We start from the raw sequence: 21,020 nt of genomic DNA, 5'->3' as shown, positions 1-21,020 counted from the left end.
GTCTGAGGAGGTTTAAATGACGCACATATAGACAAGTCACTTCCCTATTTAAAAGTAACAAGTTACAACATTGAACATCATTTTACATACTAGTTTTTTAGGGCACATACAATCTTATTCCCTAGAATCACCACCAGTTTCTCAAAATGATTGCGTTTTAATCCCAAAACTACTTCTAATGCCAGGAAAAGACCTCTGGTTTGGAAAAGTTGGTTGAGTTTGGAAAAGACGTGGTCAGTCTCTCACGGGCCGATGTCTCAACCTCTGTTCCACCCCTCTGGTCTTTCCAAAGTCAAACTTTTGGTTCAGAGGGGAGTGTTGCATGGCTTGGATGGATGATGGACTATTTTTAGCTTGAGGCAGATGTAGGGAAAAGTTGTATTTCCAGGCTCCCTGAGCTCTGAGTTCAGGCTTTTAACTTTACCTCCCCTGAACGTCTTTCTGAAACTCCGTTAACTATAAAATTGTGCAGACTTTTCTTTGTTTTCGTTCCTCTTAATTCCAGGAATGATTCTTAAGCTGGGCTTACCCTTTAAGTTTTCTGAACTTTGGTCAAATTTAATCTTTCACAGTGAATTCCAGCACATGGCTCTGTTTATTTATTCCAGTCCTGTATTGTTCTAACTGCCTTTGTTTTCCTCTTTTACTGGCTGAGGGAAATATTCATTTGTGCCATATCACTCATCATCCTTGATGCACAGACAAGTCTGAACATCTCCAGACCTTTGCTTGAAGCATGAGTGTGCATGAAATTTGTACTTTCGTTCTTATTGGGTTAAATGCATGAAAAGTCATGTAAAAGGAGTAATATTTCATGTTTAAAGTAATTTGTTGAATTATTTCTGGAGTCACTGCGCTGTAATTTTACTCTTATCAAATTGCAAAAGAACATAGTCAAGCATGCATCTGCATCTGTGATGCTTCCCTGATCCCATTTAATAGGTTTGACAGAACCTGTTTAACTGATGCGTGCTTTCGCCTCTTTGCTTTAGCCACCGGGCTTAATAGCGTTGATGGTGATAAATAGAGCGAGGATAACTCCCAGAACACAATCGCTCATCCTGTGTGCTGTTTTGTTTTCACACTCTTACTGTACTGACATATAAATGCCGACAGGCTTTTGGCAAAAGGCCCCAAAACAAACAAACAGACACAAAAACCCATTAAGCCCTTTTGGGCTGGAAAGATGACTGCAAACTGGAACTGTTACTGTCTCCTGTCAGCATGGCTGTAATGGTCCTTCACCACATGGAAATCACGCTGTGCATTTACACACCTTATTTGCCTTCTCAGTTGATCGCTTAGTGGAAAAAGCCGGCCGGTCTGTTTAGGGTTCCGCTGTCACGGGTCGAAAGGCAGGTTAAATGCATCTGGCCCCAGATGATTATGCTTATAATTAGTTGCAAGAATGAGCTGATTTATTATGTTTGGTGGTGTATAGTTATAATGTAGGTTTGAAGGCCTCCACTATATGATTATAGTAATAGCAGGCTGTGTGGATATGTGTGTGTGATCTCTTACTGCTACTGACAAGGCTGCGTCTGGTTCTTATTCTGCATTTTTAGTAATGGAGACGGAGTGCCCTGCTTTTCCTCTGGGCAGAAGATATTGTGAGGGGTATTGGGTTTTAGTAGGTTGTTTATATTTACTTTGGTCTCTAGCATTTGCGTTCAGGGTTTATATCTGTCTTTTGGCAGATCTCCTCTCTGGTCTGCTGATAGGGTGACCAGATGATTATGATTTTAAAAAAAATCATGACACATAGGGGGCGTGGCCTGGTCAGTAGAGCGCACACTCTTCTGGCAGTAGACCTGATTTTGAATCCTGCCTGGTGTGATTCAAGCTAAAGAACAGAAAGTACATTTAAAGAAACATCGTTTTTTTGAAAATGGCTTGATAGATCTGATCTTTGGACGCTGCAGTGAGTTGATACGCATGACAAAGTTAAAGTTTTGTTAAACTTTAGATTTTTTCATCAAAGATTGAGTAGTTTGTTTGTTATAATAAAATTTGTGCACATATGCACATGCACACCAAGCAACAGATGTAGTTATTTGGGTACTTTTATGTACAGTAAGTAGGCTTTCATGTATTTTATCTAGGTGTGATATTTAATATTTATTGGTCTGGTCACTATCCACCAAAGACATGGAAGGACCACAGTTAGATCAAATCACTAGATTAAACTTCAAGACAAACCATTTACAGAATTTAGAAAACTTTCCCTAACTGCTGTGCTCTTGTTAATTTTGGGTTCGGAAGTAGTTGATTATTAAGCTATTCTAATGTGAAAAATGGCCTTATAATGCCCTTCTCGCCAGTTTGCATGCTCTGATGAGCAGTGCATATCAGACTGATGAAATCAAACTGCATCTGTCCTCGAAAGGTTTTTTATGTCAGGCAAGCTCAATGGTCCGTCACAATGTTCTCAAGTATTTCCTCAAAGCAAGGTCAGAATGCTCATTGAGTCCTTTGGCACCAGAGTTGTTTTTGCTCCAACACAGTGGCTATGTTTACATGCACAACTTTTGTGTCAGTCGGACTGAATTCATTCCAATTGATGAATCTGAATGTAGTGTTTACATGAACGCTAAACATGCGATCAGGCTGATGTGCGCGTTTATATGTCACAAGCTTCAAATCGGAATAGATTTTTTTGACATGCGTACACTGCACGAATATTAGGGCTGGGGTAAACGATTATTAATTAAACGATTAGTCGGGCGATTATTTTATCGATTAGTCGACTAATCTAACGACTAATTGGAATTGTTTATCCTGTCTGTTATTCGCATATCTCTGTCGAGCCGTTACTCCGATGGATTTCAAACTCGACAGCTGTTTGGGCACGAGTAAGTGCAGTGCCAAGTTTGACGTTGTTTGGATGAGAAATGCAAAAGATATGTTAAATATATTGGTAAAAGAAGCACTTAGAAGGTTGTGGTTTAAAAATAAACATTCTGACATAAACACACTGTCAGCTACAATGTTTACTTCTGAATAATATAGTATAAATGTGATAAATCCTTTTTTTTTTCATGCAATTAATCCATTGAATCAATATAAAAGTTAATTTTCACATTGAAACTGTTGAAAATACACAACAAAGTAAGTTGATCCACATATGACAGCCTCTGAACTCGGTCAATACTAATCTGGACTAAACATAGGCTACATTCAATCAGCCATCGCTAAATACCTTCTGAACGACGGCGACCTTCTTTTTTGACGGCGATCAGCTGTAAAATGGCTTAGGTCCTGCTCGGTTTTCGTTGACTTTGAGTACAAGAATTGAAAGTTTTTTAAAAGATCCCCTGGGGTTAACGTGTCAGCATTCAACAGAAGTTTGACGCTGTCGTGTGAGAACAAGCATCAGTCGGCATTTCTCTTCCTCCCGCGTGCCTCATCTTCTTAATCTCCTCACGTAAATGATTAGATTTCGATGGCTTACGTTTCTTCCCTACGGCAGAATCCACCACAGGTTCATCAATGTATTATTTTTTTTGTTTGTTTGTTGATCAAAAAGTGCAAAGTAGATAAGGAAAACTAGGATGCCGGGTGTCAGAGCGCCACCGTTACTGTTTACAATGCGTGGAATGGTGCGCTGTGATTGGTTGAGCGGATTTGTGGCATTCTGCAGAGAAAGGAGACGTGTGTGTGTGGCGAGCTGTACCTCCGGGAATGGTGCAAAAAAATAAATAGATAATAAATAAAGAAGCGTCGACGCAAAAAATATGACGTCGACGTAATTTTGGCGTCGACGTCATCGACGCACCGCTACAGCTCTAACGAATATACAGAGTTTCCCGCTGTTTGCGCATAATAACTATTCTCCTACATTGGTTCTTTATTTGTTTTAAACAGCAGACTTAATATTTATCCATTTCTGGTCATAATTTGGAGACAATGAGCATATGAACCGTTGTGCCGTGTCGTCTGTGGATGAGAATCCGAAACAAGGACTGTTGGGACGTTGTCCTGCTCCACTTCACAGACGCCGAGTGAAAGGAGAATTTTAGAATGACGTATTTATGTGACACTTTATTCAACAGGAAGAACAGCTCATTCCACACGTCATACGTCATTACGCTATTTCTACGTCATTGCACATGCGCAGTTTCGGTTTTCAATCCGATCAAGTGTTTACATTTTCTCTGGATCGGATTAGAAAAGGAATAAACCACCCCTTTCAATCCGATCGAAATTTCATTCTGATCGCTTTTCAGTCCGATTGAGCCGTCAATCTGATTACTAATGGATTATTTGGTTGCATGTAAACATAGCCATTGTTTTTGCTGCTTTTGCATTATTTTTGCTTTTAAAATAATCCTTTCAGTAACCTGGCTAGAGGACCAGCGCATTGTTGAACTTATTCAACATTAACCGTGGGGCAGTGAAGTATGACACTTACTTAGAAAGTCTTCTGGATTCCTAGAAGTTGCTTGTTGGTGAGGTCAAGGGTTGTTTAATAGGCTATATTCCATAAAAAGTGGCTTAACTTTTTAAGTGATCCATTTGGTGCCAAAATATAAACAGTGTATCTTCACAGAAAAACCTTGACCAGTTTTTCTATGACTAAGATACAGTTATATGAGTTAAAGGGGCTTTCATCAGTGTTTTTACTTGGCGCTTGTGAATGTATAATTAATCAGTTAGCCTATGCTTATGCATATACCTTAAATAGTTTTTGCTTTCTATCAGTTTGATTAATCTCAGCCACTAAATTACTGAATCTCATAGTGGTTATTAAAATTTGCAAGTGCAAAAAGAGTAACTGCTCTTTTTCTCTGTAGGCTAATCTGCTGAATGCTTCATGGGATTTTATCATGCATTAACAGCTTTTATCATTTGTAACAGCTTTGTATGAAGATCAGACTGAAATTAAATGTATTCACTGAAAGTCTTCCTTTCCGCCATAGCTCTCAAATCTCACTCACATTTGAGTCCAGTCCATTCAAATATAGCGGCAAGTTTGACATCAGTGACTATAAAATAGCTTTTGCTTTCTAAAGAAAATTAGTTTAATGGTAATATGGCATTGATGTCAAACTTTATTTGCTGCTATATTTAAATGGACTCAAAGTGAGATTTCAGAGTCATTGACATCAAACCAAAGATGATATATTGTAATAATTAGACAATTGTTGCATAAATGAATACATGAATATTAGCTACCTTCATTATTTGTATTATCTTAGAACTATAGATTTTTGAAATATGGACATTACTGATAACAGATCACTCTAAATTGTAATAGAAACATGCAGTTTCTGTGAAGCTGCTTTGAAATAGGCCTATGTATTGTGAAAAATTGAATTGAAACCTGGTGAACCATCTTGACATGCTCTATTTGAATGGATGTGATCACAAATGGCATGAGGGTGTGTAAGCAATGACATCATTTGTGGTGTTTTGTAGCAAAACACTCAGGAATCGATGTTGATCAAACCCATTGTGTGCAAGTAGCCTATCATCTGTGTGTTCAGATTTGATTCCCTCACGCCCCAAAACCAGACACATTATTTTCACATCCATGATAGAAAACAATAGTGTTGATGATAATGACAAGTTTTACAGACAAGCAGTCTCTCGCAAACCCAACTGGGATTTCCTTTCTGACCTTTTCTGTTCTCCTCTGAACCGATTTGATTAAAGTCTTTCTATTTGCTCTTTAGCAGCTTTCCTTGTAGGGTTTGAGAAGTGAAAACTGTCCCTCGTTGGATAATAATGTCCATCTGGCTCCATTTTACACCAGGACCAGAGCTTGCTCGCTTTGCTCACCTCTAAGTGGGAACACAGCACTCTGTCACACTGCTGTAAGAGCAAAGAGAACGTTGGCATAGATGTGCGAGGTGCCCGGAAATTAGGAGTTGGATCATGGACACTGGCCCGGCCATCTGTTTGTGTGGGACAAGGTGGTGTTGATGACATTGTGCAGACCTGCTCTTTGCTGGTTTGCTGACATGAAAATTGGCAAATGGTTGTGCAGCATATTTTACTATCCTTTGAATGCATGAAGTTAAAGCTGCATAAGATGGAACTTGTTGTATATGTGATGGAATATATTGTATTTTTATTGTATATTGTAATATGGAATATATTGTATTTTTAAACAGACCAGATACGTGCCTACCATTCTGTAAACGAACGTCTGCGTGAGTGCATCACTGAGCGCCTGTTCGCTTCACTGAATCGTCTCGTTTTGCTTACGAAGAGAGAGATAGAGTGAGAACTCTCTTTGTTTACTTCAATCTGACCCATAAGAACCAGAAATGACATGAAGGCTATTGTAAACGGCGATGACTGAGAAAAGCCCATGGTGGAAAAAGCGACTTATCTAAAGTCTTTGCCGGAGGTTACTGAAATGCACTGAACAGAAGTTCATAACCTCTAACGTCATCAGGAAGGTGAAAGGTCATCTCTATAGTGGGTTTTACATTTGTTTTACCTCGGGAAATGGCCGACAGATTGCATTTCATCTTATGTATCCAACTTTTTTTATTCACTGAACATTGGGGTTATGATGTGTATAACTAAGGTAGGCTGCTCATGTGCCTTGTGGCAGAAGCCTCTCATTCGTTGGATTGTTACGCTGACTAGATGTCTCCTTGGGCTAGAACAAACATAATCTTTACAGAAGCATGAGCAGGGGTGATTCTTTTCTTGTGGATCTGGAGTAATAGCCTATATTGTATATGTTCTATATGAATGCTTTTATTTACTGCATTGCTGTTAAAATGAACATGAAATGAAAATTTACACCATTTACTTACTAAATTACACGTCTTTACTAGCCTTATTATAAATGAATCATCAGGCCATAGAGAAAACGTCATACTTCTATATCAAAATGTCATCAAAACAACGGATAAAATCAAGCTGCTCACCAATTTTATGCTCACCAAGACTGCATTTATTTGATAAAAAAAAGTAATATTGTGTTTTTTTTTTCGATTTGGGATAACTGTTATCTAACTGTCATAATTCCAGTCACATGACATGGTCATTCAAAGATACTTTTTTGTTATCATTGCTGAAAACAGTTGTGCTGCTTATTTTTTGTGATTTAAAAAAAATATATATTTGATGAATAAGAAGTTTAAAAGAACAGCATGTATTTGAAATAATTTTTTGTAACAATTTACGTCTTTACTGTCACTTTTGATCAATTCAGTGCAACACATCCCTGAAACAAAATCTTTAAAAAATTTGACTTTTCCCTAAAGCTATATATCCTTTTTTATCCAGAAATACATGCAGAAGTAAAATAGGTTGCGAATGTAATTTCATGTTGACTTCAAGCTATTTTCCTTCATATTTGATGTTGCTGCCTTTTCTAAAAGTCAGACTGTAAAATCACAAGACTGATTGACGTCTACATATTTCAGTTTATTGAAAGAACATGTTTTAATTTAATTTAAAAGTTAATCTAATACGGGAGATTTTATCAAGTAGCCTGTGATCTTTCATCACTAATACTGGATTGGGATGGCAAAGTATGAGATCATTTGATGTTTGCTTTTGTGCCAATTTCCATTAAATGTTAACATCAACATACATCGAACTACACTTTTTTTTACCAGGAAAATGTTTTTTCCCCCAGACCTGTTGCTAGCTGCGTTTCCACCGTGGTCTAAAGCAGGGGTTCCCAAACTTTTTAGCCCGCGACCCCCATGATAAATGCGCTGCTGCCCTGCGACCCCGCACCTCCCCACCCCCCCCACCCCAGGGTCCGAAATTAACTTTTTGGCTCTCCTGCCACGGGGACTGGTAGATGAAAAATCCACCAGCCAAGCATATTTTTTACCGGCCAAAATAATAAACAGCCTTTTTTTTGTCACATATATATTCATTTCAGTACTTTTAATTGAGATAATAAGGTAGGCCTATTATGTTGAATACAAACATAAAAAAATGTCCAGAGCAAAATTTGAAATGTATATAAAAAAAAATCGATATATTGATCAAAATGTGAGAAATATATGAAATATTACTATCATTGGGGTGAAATATATAGCATTTTTTTTTTTTTTTCAGTTTTGTTACCTGACTCATGTGGAAGGGAAGGCAGAACGTAACCTCGGTTCCCTGAGAGATAAGGGAACGAGTATTGCGTTGCAAACGCTATTGGAAAACTCCTTTTCTCGAGAAAAGAATGGCCATGCATGGTGTGTAAAGCAGAAGCAGCCTGGCCAGCGGCGGAGTATGCACGATCCGCGAGTGCTGAAGACGTTCTGCACGGCTTAGATGGGTGCGCAGCCTTCCAACTGCCAGCAGGACACAAATGGGCGGCGACCACTTCTTCCAGTGGCGGGAGCTTTTTCCTCAGCGCCGTCAACAGATAGAGCGTTAACTGTGTACACACCGCCGCCGACTTGAGCTGCAAAGAAGCTCTGGCCGTCCTGTCAAGGACGCTTGTCAAAAAGTATGGGGAAGCTTGACGCTGGGCCGCTCTGAATAGTGAGTGCGCGCGCGCGGCCGGGGCTCTCGCTCTCGCTCTCGCTCTCGCTCTCTCTCTCTCTGCTCGTTCTTAGAGGCAGAAGAGCGCGTGCGCGCTGAAAATGTCATATTTTGGTATGAACATTCACCCGCCAGTGTGGCGGATAGCCTTTTGAGATTTACTCGCCAAACAGAAAATCTACCTGGTGTGATCGTACGTGCGAAAGGGTTAAATTAATTGCAACAAAAATATATAGGGCCTATATATTTTTTCCACTTTTTAAAAAATAAATCATCTCGCGACCCCTGCGCTGGGGTCCCGCGACCCCCACTTTGGGAACCACTGGTCTAAAGTACCGTGAAGATTAGGCAAATAGTCCGGTGACGTAGGACTGCGTGCAACTCTACAGTTCCCACTGGATTTCACCCTCTGAACCAATCAAAATGCGGCATGAACTCAACCAGCATGTTCAGCGCCCAAGTCCCACCCCTGAAAGTTCCCGAACTTTGAAAAGTACTACCTCGCGAGCAGGTACTTTCGGAGGGGGAAATATTTACCCGGAACTTCATTTAGACCCGGGTTCCTGCAGTGTAAATGAGTACCACTCCAAAGTTCCTAGTTCCTGGGGAAAATTCCTGTGGTAAGTTCCTGTGGTGGAAACGCGGCTATAGTAGCTTGATAGGAACTGCTCTGTTTATTACATCTTGTAATTAGCCACAGATTCTCTTATTTTCGTAAGAGGCAGGTTTGCTAAACCTTGACAAGAGAGTGAGACAGTGAGGTGATTCAGCACAGATCTTTGTTCTTGGGACTGTGGGGCATGAAGAGATGGTGCCAGCCGCTTGGGAGGAGAAAGATCAGCCAACTCTGTCTCAGAGGTGGAGGGAGTGAAAATGAAAAACACTGAAACTCCCATTTCCTTTTTAGTCTATTGCTCGTCTGCTGGCCCGCTATTCTCTGTGTCTGTGTTTGCAGTGCAATGCACAAAAGCAAAACGTTCATTAGGGAAAACACTTACGCTGTAGTCTTCAACGAATGCTCTCCCTCATTCCTGTGTTAACATACACTCTAGAATGACTAGTCTAGAGGCTTATCTAGATTTTTTTTTTATTCTATTTTGTGTACTTTTGTCCTATTCTGTCAATCTCCTCCTTATGTAAACACTCCCTAAGCACGTGACGAATCTGTTTATGAATATGACCAGCATAATAACACAGGGCTATCTAAGGCTGACAAACACCTACCAGCTAGTCGGTTATGAAATTATGTAGTTTTGCACATCCCTACTTTAGATGTATTTTGTGGCCACTGGCGTCCTGGTTTAGCATTGTGGTGGGATCCAGTTTCCAGGTCCATGCTGTGCCTGATTTCTTTTACACATTCAGTCCTCTCCCCATAGCTGATGTTCAGCCTTAATTGGTATAATGTCTTCCTTTCACTTTTGATTTAATGGCTGCTCAACAGGCACAACTTGTGCTTGTGCCTCTCGCTTGGCCCTTTTCCCTGATTTGGTCAATTCAGCTGTTCAAGTCACATTGATTTTAATTATCATGGTGAGTCTGGAGAATGTAAATGGCCGTAAGGGCAATTAACAGTAGCCCGGGCTTCCAAAATGGTTATTTTTGGTGGCATGGCAAAGTCAACGTTTGTTATATTTATGTTATGCTGTTATACTGCACAAAACATTCTCAACCACAGAAGCTGTTACTTTACTGTCTCTCAATCCCTATTTTAAAAAGCTGGTGCTGGAGGAATGATGTCATTTCCTGCTCTGTCCCCCAAACCACTTCCTCTTTTGGCTGGTCTCAGTCAATGCTGAGACTGAGGTTGGTGCTATCCCTTTGTTCATTTGGCACAGGAAGCTTACACGCCCATCCTGTTTCACTAATTCAGGGGCAAATTGTCCAGCTCTTCCTTGCAAGTGGCCTGATTTTGAGTAAAACCCCCCCCACAATTTAAAGCCATTATGACAAATCCACAGCAAAAATCATTACCAAATGGAATTGCAAAAATCATCAATTATTTGAACAAGTTTTTGAACACTCACTTACCATCTAGATCATTTATCATAAAGCAGCCATAGACCATAGCTTGGTAACTTGCCATTTAATTAGATCCAGATTAAGGCTGTCACGGTTCCTCGATTTCAATTTAAATAAATGCAGGTTATGCGTTTCGACCAGTGGATATGAGCAGACCCGTGCGTACATAGGAAATGCTGCTCCACGCTAACTCAGTCTCTATGTGCTGTTTGTTTTGGTTTCCAATAACGTGCATTTCGGGAACGCATTTAAAGTCTGATGCGCTTTGTGTTTCAAAGCGAAGTGTTGCACTGCTATCATTTACATGCGTTGAGCGTGTCTCAGAAGCTTGGTTAACAAACTCCATCTCTGCATGTGCTATAAGTTTGGGTTGCTTATGACGTTCATCTGGGACGTTCATCTAAAGTGGCATTTCAAATATTAAAGATTAAATAGACATTTAAATTCAGTGTTGTTTGGCCAATTTTAAATAAGGATTTGATCATGCTGTAAAGTGTAACAACAATCACCAGGCCTATATTCAGATTATCCTGCCTTCACTTTGTAGTGAGGTAATGTTTATCCAATAGAGCTAGATATTGGCAACTTCTTCACAATGCAATAAACCTTATTATACAAATGTGCAATTGCAAACACGTTTGCAATTGAAAGTCGGCCAAATGCCAAGAGAGACTTGACGTGTCCGCAGAAAAAAAGAGTGAAACTGTGGTAACAGTTTCAATCTCTGTCGTGTACTCGCTTCACTTTTCATGTTTTAGAGTTAATAATTACATATAGAAGGAAGATGTCTCAATGGTGTATACTTCTTAAAATAAAGTTGATGTGTTCATGGACTACAGCTTTGTTTGAACTCTACACAGTCGTATATTCATGCACTGGTATAAGATGATGGTTTTGCAAGCAGACGAGAAAAGAGGAAGTACATTTATTATGTGACTGTCATGTGCAGTCTTTTTTGCATGTGAAAAACCTTTCACTTCCATCATGTTTCTCGTATCTGAATACACACACACACAATCAAAGTGAAGTAATGTTAATGATAGTATGCCAAGATTAGGGTCGTTTCTGACACATCTGTAATCATAACTGTGATTGTAACTGTCTTTTGGCTCTGTGATGGAGCTTTGCTGACGTACTGCTCGCGTAGATCCGTTCTGCCAGAGGATTAGATGAGCTTCAGGAAGCCTTTCATAAAAGCTGGCAATTCTGTGTCTCTACAGCTGATAAGATTGAGCGGGCAGGGCATGGTGCCCGGAAATGCCCTATAGAACCGTTACACACACATTTACATGTGCCACGCTGCACTCCCGGGAATTGTGATGTGCTACAAATGTGCAGTCCCTCCTTCTGCTCTCATGCGAGAGTCTCAGCAGAAGCTGGAAGATGTTTTTTTTTGTGTGTGTGTGTGTGTGTGTGTCCGTTGCAAGTCATAAACACTCTTGACCTTTTCTGGACTTTCCCAAACATCCATGTGATTATCTGAGATGAATCTGAGCCGGTCATTGGCAAATAACATTAGCTATAAACACTCTGAGCCTTATTGTTGTTAATTAGTTTGATAAGCTATGCTATTACTGTTGCTCATAGTTGGGGTTAGTGGTTTGTCCAAATTAAAGCATTGCATAACCCAAACTGATTGTGCTACGAACTTGAATGATATCTCAAAGCATATGGCTTGTTTAGGAAAGGTTTGCAATTACTTTCCTTAAAGGTCCCATGACATGCTACTTTTTGTAGGCTTTAATATAGTCCTTAGTGGTCCTTAGTACTGTATCTGAAATCTCTTTCCAAAAATTCAGCCTCGGTGCAGAATTATAGCCACTACAAGCCAGTCCCAGAATGAGCTTCCTTCAGACGGGCCGTTTCGGTGTCCGTAGCTTTAAATACTAATGAGGAGGAGAAAGGCGGCGCAAGGTGGGTGTGGCCTTGACCATCTTGCGCAACGGTACCATGCATGTTTGTTTATGTTGGATATATTGCAATGGCACGAAGACACGCAGTCGTTCAAGCATTTCAGTTTGACCCAGAATTTGATCCAGATGGAGAAGCAACGGATGAAGAAGTTGCAACTCAGCGGCTCCAGCAGGACGTTTCCGAATGGTTAGTTTAAAATATTATGTCTGGATACGGTACTTTATTCGGATGGTTTACAGTTATCATCATGTAGCTAACGCGAACCTACTGTTGCCTTTTCATGAGAGATCTGTAACGTCTGTAATTTATCTTATTACAATTACATCAAGCTCTGCGATCTTGAAATGCGGATGGCGCGCGCGCGCCATATAACCAACAGGAAAACGGTTATCCAAATAACAAAGAAATGTACAACACTCGCGTTACAGTATGTGTAACTTGATGCTGTCTACCTTTACATTAGCGCAAGTAACTGCATAGCTAATGTGACAGCCACATTCTACGTGTAAGAAGCTAGGTAACGTTAACCATAAACAGTAAAGCAACACACTTATATATAATTTGTTGACTTACTTGTCCGACGTTCAGCAAGCCCAGCTCTGTATTGACCATTCGATGTTCATTTGTACATCCAATTATTGAGCAATTATTATGCTTCGCTCGCTCAAAATCCATGATATCTCTCGTGGACAAACTAAAATCGCACGCGCGTTCTACTTCCTAGCTCATTTTGTCATGGGCGAGAAATATTCTCTGGGCGGGCAAAGCAGAGAAAGGGGAGGTAACATTTCTCCTTATGACGTCATAAGGAGGAGATTCAAGATCAGCCCGGTTGAGCTTCCATTTTCTCAAAGGCAGAGAAAGATAGCAAAAGCTCGATTTACACCGATTCAAATTTTTAGAAACTTGGGGACCATATACAGGCTAGGGGCACTCAGAAAACCTCAGAAAGTGGAAATTTCATGTCATGGGACCTTTAAACACAATTAGATGGACCAAAACATGAATTCATTTTATATTAGTTTTATTTTAAGTTATTTTTGTAAATTTTTTCGGTTACCGTTTATTTTATTTCAAGTAACAGAATGTTTTTAGACATTAATAACATTGCTTTGTAGTTTTACACAGGCAAGCATTACACACATTTTCTTAAGTTAATGTAGAAATAGTTGCCACTAGGGATGTGACTGTGACCGGTTAACCGACGTGTGACAACAATGGTAATACCCGTATCACGGGGGGGAGGACTTTGGTGTTTTTCCTGCTTTTTCACCTTGCTTTTAAATGGCTTATGGTGCGTGTCCACTGCCACGGAGCTGAGCGAGCCTTTTCAGTTCATTCCGCTCAACTTTCATAGGAATTAACTAAAAACACGCACCGTTATGAATGCCTGTGCGGCTGTGCATATTTTACTTTCTCTTTTGAATTGGCTGCAATTCGGGGGTAGCATTTACTTGAATGGTGGGTTCATTATTCTTAATGAAAAACACAACAACAAAACAATACAATGACAAACTCGCTTGTATTAAACATAGAACTTTTATTGAACTAAATTATTTTTATTAGCCTACTATAAAAAATCTAAACAATGGTGGGGAGGGTAGCCGCAGTGGGCAAGTGATGTAACCAGTGTTGCGGCTGAACAACGTGTAACACCGACTGTCGCAGCAAGCCTAGTTGCCACTATTGTTGCTTGCATAATTCACTTTCATTTTTGCGGTGGAATTTAAAATTCATACTTGATAGTGATAATACAGCTGTCATGATTCCAATATAAGCATGTGAAATGAACGTAGAACTCGCTCTTTAACAAGGATGATCGAAAGACTCCCTTTTAAAAGTGCTCTTGGATTGGTATGAATGCTGCTATAACAGCCACTGTAGTGCCCGAGCTGGGGTAATTAAGCATCGAATGTGAAATGAAGTGTACACCACTGATCCGCTCTGTCTGGGTGGGAGAGCTTGCGTATATATCCGTCCCGACATTTAATTTCAAGATGCTGGAATAGAAATGGCTTTTTCCACAATTAGCCTGTGTCTTCTATGTCATACCTGTCCTGTTTTAACCCAAGGCATGAGGAAACAGCCAATCATTTTACTGGGGGAAACACCGTTTGAAGACCTGACTTGCAATCCCGCCTCAGGGCTCTTAACCAGCTCTCTGAGACTGCTGAGAGCCACTTCATTGACATTTTTCACAAAACAGTCACTTTGCAGGTTGCAGTTATAACTTATTTGTTTCAAAATTGCACTACTTCCTGCTTTCAACTTCCTGCTTTAATCCAAGACGTGTGGTAGGTGCAACATCAGTCTGACTCACACTGCTACAAGCTCTGACGGTCTATTTTTTTTTTCAAGATAACCCAATGTTTTTTCAGTATGTGTGTAGGTGGCGGATAGTGTGCATGTACAGAGCCACAGCTGCCTGAATCTGTGCCCTCTTATCTCGGACAACCACTGCTGTCATCAGCCTGCTGCTGAGAGGATGATTAGAAGTTGGATTAAGTAAGACCTTCATCTCGATGGAGAAAAAAATCCCTCGATGTTTGATTAGACAGGGACTCATGAGGAAGGATGATAAAACAGCGCTTCCTAAGTACTTAACAAATGACTCATGCAGGGGAATGAATTGCAAAATTTGGAAAGTTTGAGAATGGAGTGATTTGAGTCTTTTTTTTTTGACTGCCGCTTATACCTAGATGGACTTATCTCTTCATAATAAGGCCGTTTTCACAGAGCATTTTATGTGGACTCTAGATTCGAGATTGGCATATCAGTTTTTTTTTTTTATATCGATTTGAAATAAGTTGATATTTAATTGTGCATGCTTGTTTCCCCTATTTTTACATTAAGATTTTAATCGTTAACTTTGCCGTTAAAGTTAATATTTTAACAATAATAATTTAATAATTTAATTGATACTATTATATAGCCTATTTAATTAGATTGAATAAAAAATAACTAATACTTTAATAACACTGTTAAATGTAATCTTTTGCTAATCTTAAAACTAATATCCATTTTTCATACTACACATTGTAATGCTGTGATGCCTAAATTCACTTGAATTTAAACTATTGATTTGAGTTTTGTTTTGAATTTATTAAAAAAAATTTTTTTTTTAATTATGGATTATCTGTATTATCCAGACTTTTAATATGGGTGCATCCCTGTGCAGCAGTTCAGAGCCAAATAATATAATGTAAAAAAGAGACCTGTAGGGGGCTCTGGTCCTGACTAAGCAATCGAAACAAGTGTTGAAACGTGTGTTGTTTGTTTGGCCTAACTGATTCTTGAAGTCTTTCATGCATGAATTTAGGAAGATAGTGAGACCTGGTTTTTACTGGGAAGGGAAAGCGTGTAGTAAAACAGAAAATGGGAGGGATTTCAGTCAGTCGAGAGAGGAATGGCAGGAGAGTGTGTTTGGGGTTTGGAAAGGGTGCAGAATGCAGCTGGGGCTGGCCTGCAGTACTGAGGGCTTTGTGATTTGTAATTATGTCGTGCTCCGCAGGCCTGTAGTTTTGTGCCCTGCCACAGAAAGACTCTTTGTGGGGCAGCATAACGTGAGCAGACTGTGAAAAACCTCAGAGAGAGAGAGAGGAATACGTTTACAGCCCTCAAAGATCCACCCACATAATGAAAGAGAAAGTGAGTGAAAGGTAATTCAGTGGAGAGCTTCCCCCTCAAGTTTTTACGACCATTTCAACCCGGTTGTGTGACTCTTCAGCCTTAACATTTTGATCTTGTTTCATGCTCTTCAGTTCCAGTGAATTCTGACATTCTGCCACACAATATTTATGACATTGTTTATAAAGGTTTTCCTAAGTATAGTGCCTCTTAGTTATCCTGTACCTTTGGACAGTCGGTGTCAGGGCTGTTTCCCCACCACTGGGCTAATCATTAGCTTGGGGCAGCTGTGTTTCACACCACTCCAGTAGCAGGAGATGGGACACTGAGATCAATAATGGCAGGATACACAGCTACCTGATTGTGAGAAGGGCATGTGTCTGTCGAGAAGAAAGTGGTTAGACGGGAAAAATATAGGATATAAAACCATTTTTTGGGGGGTTCTAAATGCTTTGATTAAGGTGACAAACACTGTGACAGTGAGCCACAATTATAGAGTTGCATACATTAAAGTAAGAGAATCTCATCACGGAAAGCATCTTGAAAGAATAGTTCAGTTCTTATGTTCTTTTCAGAAATAACAGCGCTTATTCCTTTAGGATCTTGCATCCATTGAATTCCAAGCCTTGAGTGCAAAGGTTCTTTAAACAAGAAAGAAATGCAGGAAACAGTGAGCAAGGGCAGGAAAACCATGTGATTACACACAGTACGTAAGAGGAGAGCTGTATATGTTCCAGAGGGTAAGCTTGTCGGGGCTGTCTGGAATCAAAGACCCATTTTATAGTCGGCACGAGCGCTGGAAACCTGAGCTATTCAAGGTTAAAGTGTTGTGATTCCAACTACACGAGACACTATGAGTGCCAAAATTCAGCCATTAACATGACCCAGTGCCCCATTATTTTTCTCATTCACACTCGCAGATGTAAGTTGCGTATATTTCTTAAATGACAATCAAATAATCAGATTGCAAAACAGTCAGGTTCCGGAAGTAAATATCCCATTCATTTTCTCCATAACGGGACTGATTTTCCACAGTAATTTATAAACTTTTAAAGACAGACCTACTATGAGCTACAATGTTGTTAATTTATGTTATATGCTGTTGAAGCAATCAGTTTGCTTTATTTACTTATTTTTAAATAATCAAGTTTTATCAGTGGAATTCTTGTTGAAAAACCCATGATTCTGCAAAGAAATCTCCAACAATCAGAGAATCGTGACTAGAAAATCACGCTAAAGGATTTCTTTAGTGCCTCCCCGATCCCATGAAGCACTGCGAATGACGTAGAGTCAATCTCTCTACACTCAAACTACTGAAATATGTGCATGTTTTGCAATAAACCTAAAAAAAAATTATTTTAAATTTTAGATTAAATCTAAAAGTTTTATATTTTTCTGTCATTTTTAGTTTCGATTGTCATTCGCAATGCTTCATGACATTGAAGTCTTGTAACGGTCCGATTTTCAAATACTTTTTTGCTTCAAATCAAAGTTTGTAATGTTTTGATTCACCTTGTGGCTGGTTAGTTTAATTCATGGCTTATCATTCTTTAACAAAAATGTTTTTAAAAGCCCTATGAGAAAAAATGAATGGGAGAAATACTTCCAGAACAAAGCCCGCTGAAAAATGTTTCCGAGCACTCTTGTACTCTAAAGGGTTTTTTAGATGGAGGTTTCTAGGTGGTTGCTTATTCCTCTGTTTCCTTATACTTATTTGTCATTTGTCGCTGTATTACTGTAATTTATTTGATAGCCTTGTACAACTTTGCCACCCAGAATGACTCTGAGGAGCCCCATCCCTCCACCGCCCCCTCACCCCTCTTAAGCTCCTTTTAGTCTTTCCCTTTGAAGACTGGAATCTCAATCTGGCTCACACACAGAGACTCACACCTCAAATTCACAGAACTCCCTCCTGAAATGACTTTTCCTTGCTTTGCTTTAGTAACCATGGATACGGCTACAGGAAAGCCGGCTTGAAGGGCCTGTCGATACAGAACTTCCATGAAGTTAAATTAATTAACAGCTGAAAACTTAAAAGAGATTGCTTATGCTAATAAAACGTGCCTCTGATTCAGAAAACATGGCTTTTTTTTTCTTTTTCTTTTTTAACTGTCAAAGTCATTATCATCTGTAAGTTATGCTGTGAATTCTTCAGGATGTTAATAGGAAGCTGTATTGCAAGGGAATTCTGCTGTCATCATTTTCTCTATCCCTTAGGTCATAGAGGTAGTGGCCTGACCATATTTCCTGGTACTTTTTTTTGCTTATTTTGATGCAGTTTTTGTGATGTTACGTGCATGTACACCCTCAGTATGAATGCTATTTTCTATAGAGGACTAGGAATGCCAGGAGTGCCAGTAAAGCAACTTTAAATGTCTATTTGTCCATTTGAAAAATGAAGTACACATTTTAATTTTAATTTTCAAATTTATTATTTAATAAATTGATAATGGTTTCCTTCATTTTCTGCAGCAGTTCTAGTCCTAGCTGAGATTCTGTTACTAACCCAAGTGCAATGATTATAAAACTTGTTTATATGCAATATATTCTCATTCTTAAAAGTCCCTTTGCAAGAATGCCTCTGTCAAAGCAATAAATATGTATTTTCCTGTAGCGTTTTGAGCATACTTGGAGTGAAGGGCTGTTTTATTTTCAACATTGCCTTGTTTAAATTACAGAAATCTGGGCGCTTTGCCTCAAACTCCTTGAAACAATGGAAAGTCAAATGTCTTGTCTGTTTCTCTTCGTCGTCTTCACTCTTTGTCCTTCAGTCAGGCGCTCTCAGGTTGCTCAATGTTTTGCTTGAGTTTGAGTAAAGGTGGCCGTCCACATTTATCATGGCACTGTGCTTGAGGCAATCGCTTCTCTGAAGTGAGTTTGCCAAAGCTGACTGGAAGATGTGGTCCAATTGTATTCTGTAAGAGCAGAGAAAGCAGCCATGACCTATGTTCAAGTTTACTGTTGAGTCAGGGGTGCTTAAAACGCCAACTTGTGTTGCAATGAGGTACAATAGGGTGCAGAGGTGAGCGTTTTTAACGTTATCTGTGGAAAGTGCTGTGGAAACACTAATGTAGGGCGGATATTCTGTGCTACGCTAACTGGCATCCAGAACAGGAAGGGTTGGGGCGGAACCTTCACGCTAGCTTCCTGTTAGGCAGGAAGTATCTTTGAGTAGTGACACGGTTTCCCCCTAGCAGTGATCCAAAGCAAATAGCTCTCCAAAAGCATCAACTATGATGAATGAATAACAGACACCAAACCACATGCTCAGTATTTTTCCCTATCCTTTCAGAGAACTCTGTTGGCTAACTCTGAAAAGATAGTTCCTCCTTTTAGTTTATACACCAAGAAGATTTGTCTTCTGCCTTTCAAACACATTGTAATTTATTGTATAATAAGACTATGCAGCCCTCCAAAAAGTTTAACACAAAACCAACACTGTGCCTGATGGAAAAACAACCTGAATCTCACTTCAATTTTTGAGGAACTTTACTGCAAAGTCATGACACCATCTTTCACCCTGAAAAGCGGTAATGAAACATGCAAGTCTGGAGTTTTGGCTCTGTATAAATCAGTGTTGCACTTGTCGACAGGAAGTGATTTAGTTTTGCAATGTTTTAGGAAGTCTGCAAGATTTGGAAATCATATTTGGAAACATTAGGACCAGAATGGAGAAAAATGATCATAAAAAGGGCATGGGAATTAAACTTATATGGAAACTTAATGGAAATTACGTTTAATAAAGTGGTTTGCTTCAGTGGAATTCATTGCCAAATAGTTGTGAGAGGAATATTTATATTTATTTTAGTTCTTTGGTTAGGTCGGACCTTGGTTATACTCTTCCTTTAATGACTACAGAAACATTTATCACTGAGGCTCAGGCCAAAGTGTCGTCTCTCAGATGTAATTAAAGATGGAAAAGTCATTGTTTTTGTTTTGCGCATCTTTTTCTGCACTCTCTAATTGAATAACTATTGGGAATTCTGGAAATTGTCTTTCTTTCACTGAGCTTGTTTCGTCCAATTAATAAATGTGCAATTTGTTGAGGAGGGCCGTGTGAAGATGGAGTGGGTGGCATTTAAAAGCGCTTTGCTGGTCACAGTGTATGACTCTGTAAAGGTTATCGATGTCTGTAGCTGACCCTCGTGATGGAAGAGGACAACGCAAAGGAGTCTTTTGTCATTGATGCCAATTTCCCGTTGACTCGGCCGGAGAGGGATTTGAAGTTTGCAAAGTAGGAGAATTTGCGTATTGCGGCCATCCCTTTCCTCTCTTCCTAAAATCAAAAATACTTCTTCTTTTTAAATAATTTTCAATTGCAGCAGGCTTGTAATCTTCTCCTAAGTGGAGAGTTTACACAAAGATGAAAATTCTGTCATTTACTCACTCTGTTGTTCCAAACATGTAGGATATGTCTTTATTTCTACTGTGGAACACTGAAGATCTTTAATAAAGGTATTTTCTTTGTTTTTTTTCCATGCAGTGAGTCAACGGGGTCCAATTCACTGTTTTTTAGTATTATTTAAATATGATTTATAATATTTATTATTTTTGATTTAACTTTTATTTTTAAAACTTAAATTATATTTTAAGGTGTCATTGTAACAGTGTAATATATTTGAGTACTATAGTAATATTAAGCAACTACATATATTTACTAAGAGTATTTGAGAGGATTAGTTGCATGTAATTATGCGTAATTTAATGTTATTACTATGGTAAGTACATGTAACATGTAACAAGGACACTATAAAATAAAGTGTTACCAAATTATGTTATGGGCTTCTGTCATACTATTCATTTAAATATTTATTTTTCTATTTTAGCACTTCAAATTAAAATTGTATCATTTATTTGCCAAGGCAACATAGTTTAAGTTTAAGATTTTCATCTAATATTTTTTATTTTATTTCACCTTTATTTCAGTTCAATTAGCCTAGATATTCGATTTTTTTAAAAATAGTTTGTTACCATTAACAACACTGGTCCAATGGTGT

At 39.1% G+C, this 21,020-nt stretch overlaps 1 protein-coding gene and 2 long non-coding RNA genes across 3 annotated transcripts in view; 2 read left to right on the top strand and 1 right to left on the bottom strand.

Annotated features, from left to right (window-relative positions):
* The window catches only part of gnai2a (guanine nucleotide binding protein (G protein), alpha inhibiting activity polypeptide 2a), a 64,250-nt gene that overhangs the window by 3,095 nt on the left and 40,135 nt on the right, over positions 1–21,020 (top strand). The window lies entirely within an intron of this gene.
* Positions 7,591–13,648, bottom strand: LOC309487718. The gene is made up of 3 exons (XR_014201907.1): positions 13,371–13,648; positions 8,772–12,186; positions 7,591–7,605 (listed from the first exon to the last, which is right to left on the bottom strand). It is a non-coding gene; the product is annotated as an uncharacterized lncRNA (long non-coding RNA).
* On the top strand, positions 12,186–13,866 carry LOC309487721. Its single transcript, XR_014201910.1, has 2 exons — positions 12,186–12,901; positions 13,642–13,866. It is a non-coding gene; the product is annotated as an uncharacterized lncRNA (long non-coding RNA).

This window comes from Leuciscus leuciscus, assembly GCF_965113295.1.
Source record: "Leuciscus leuciscus genome assembly, chromosome: 23".
NCBI lineage: Eukaryota > Metazoa > Chordata > Actinopteri > Cypriniformes > Leuciscidae > Leuciscus > Leuciscus leuciscus.
The sequence above is the reverse complement of the archived record's forward strand: the minus strand, read 5'-3'. Positions and strand labels throughout refer to the sequence as shown.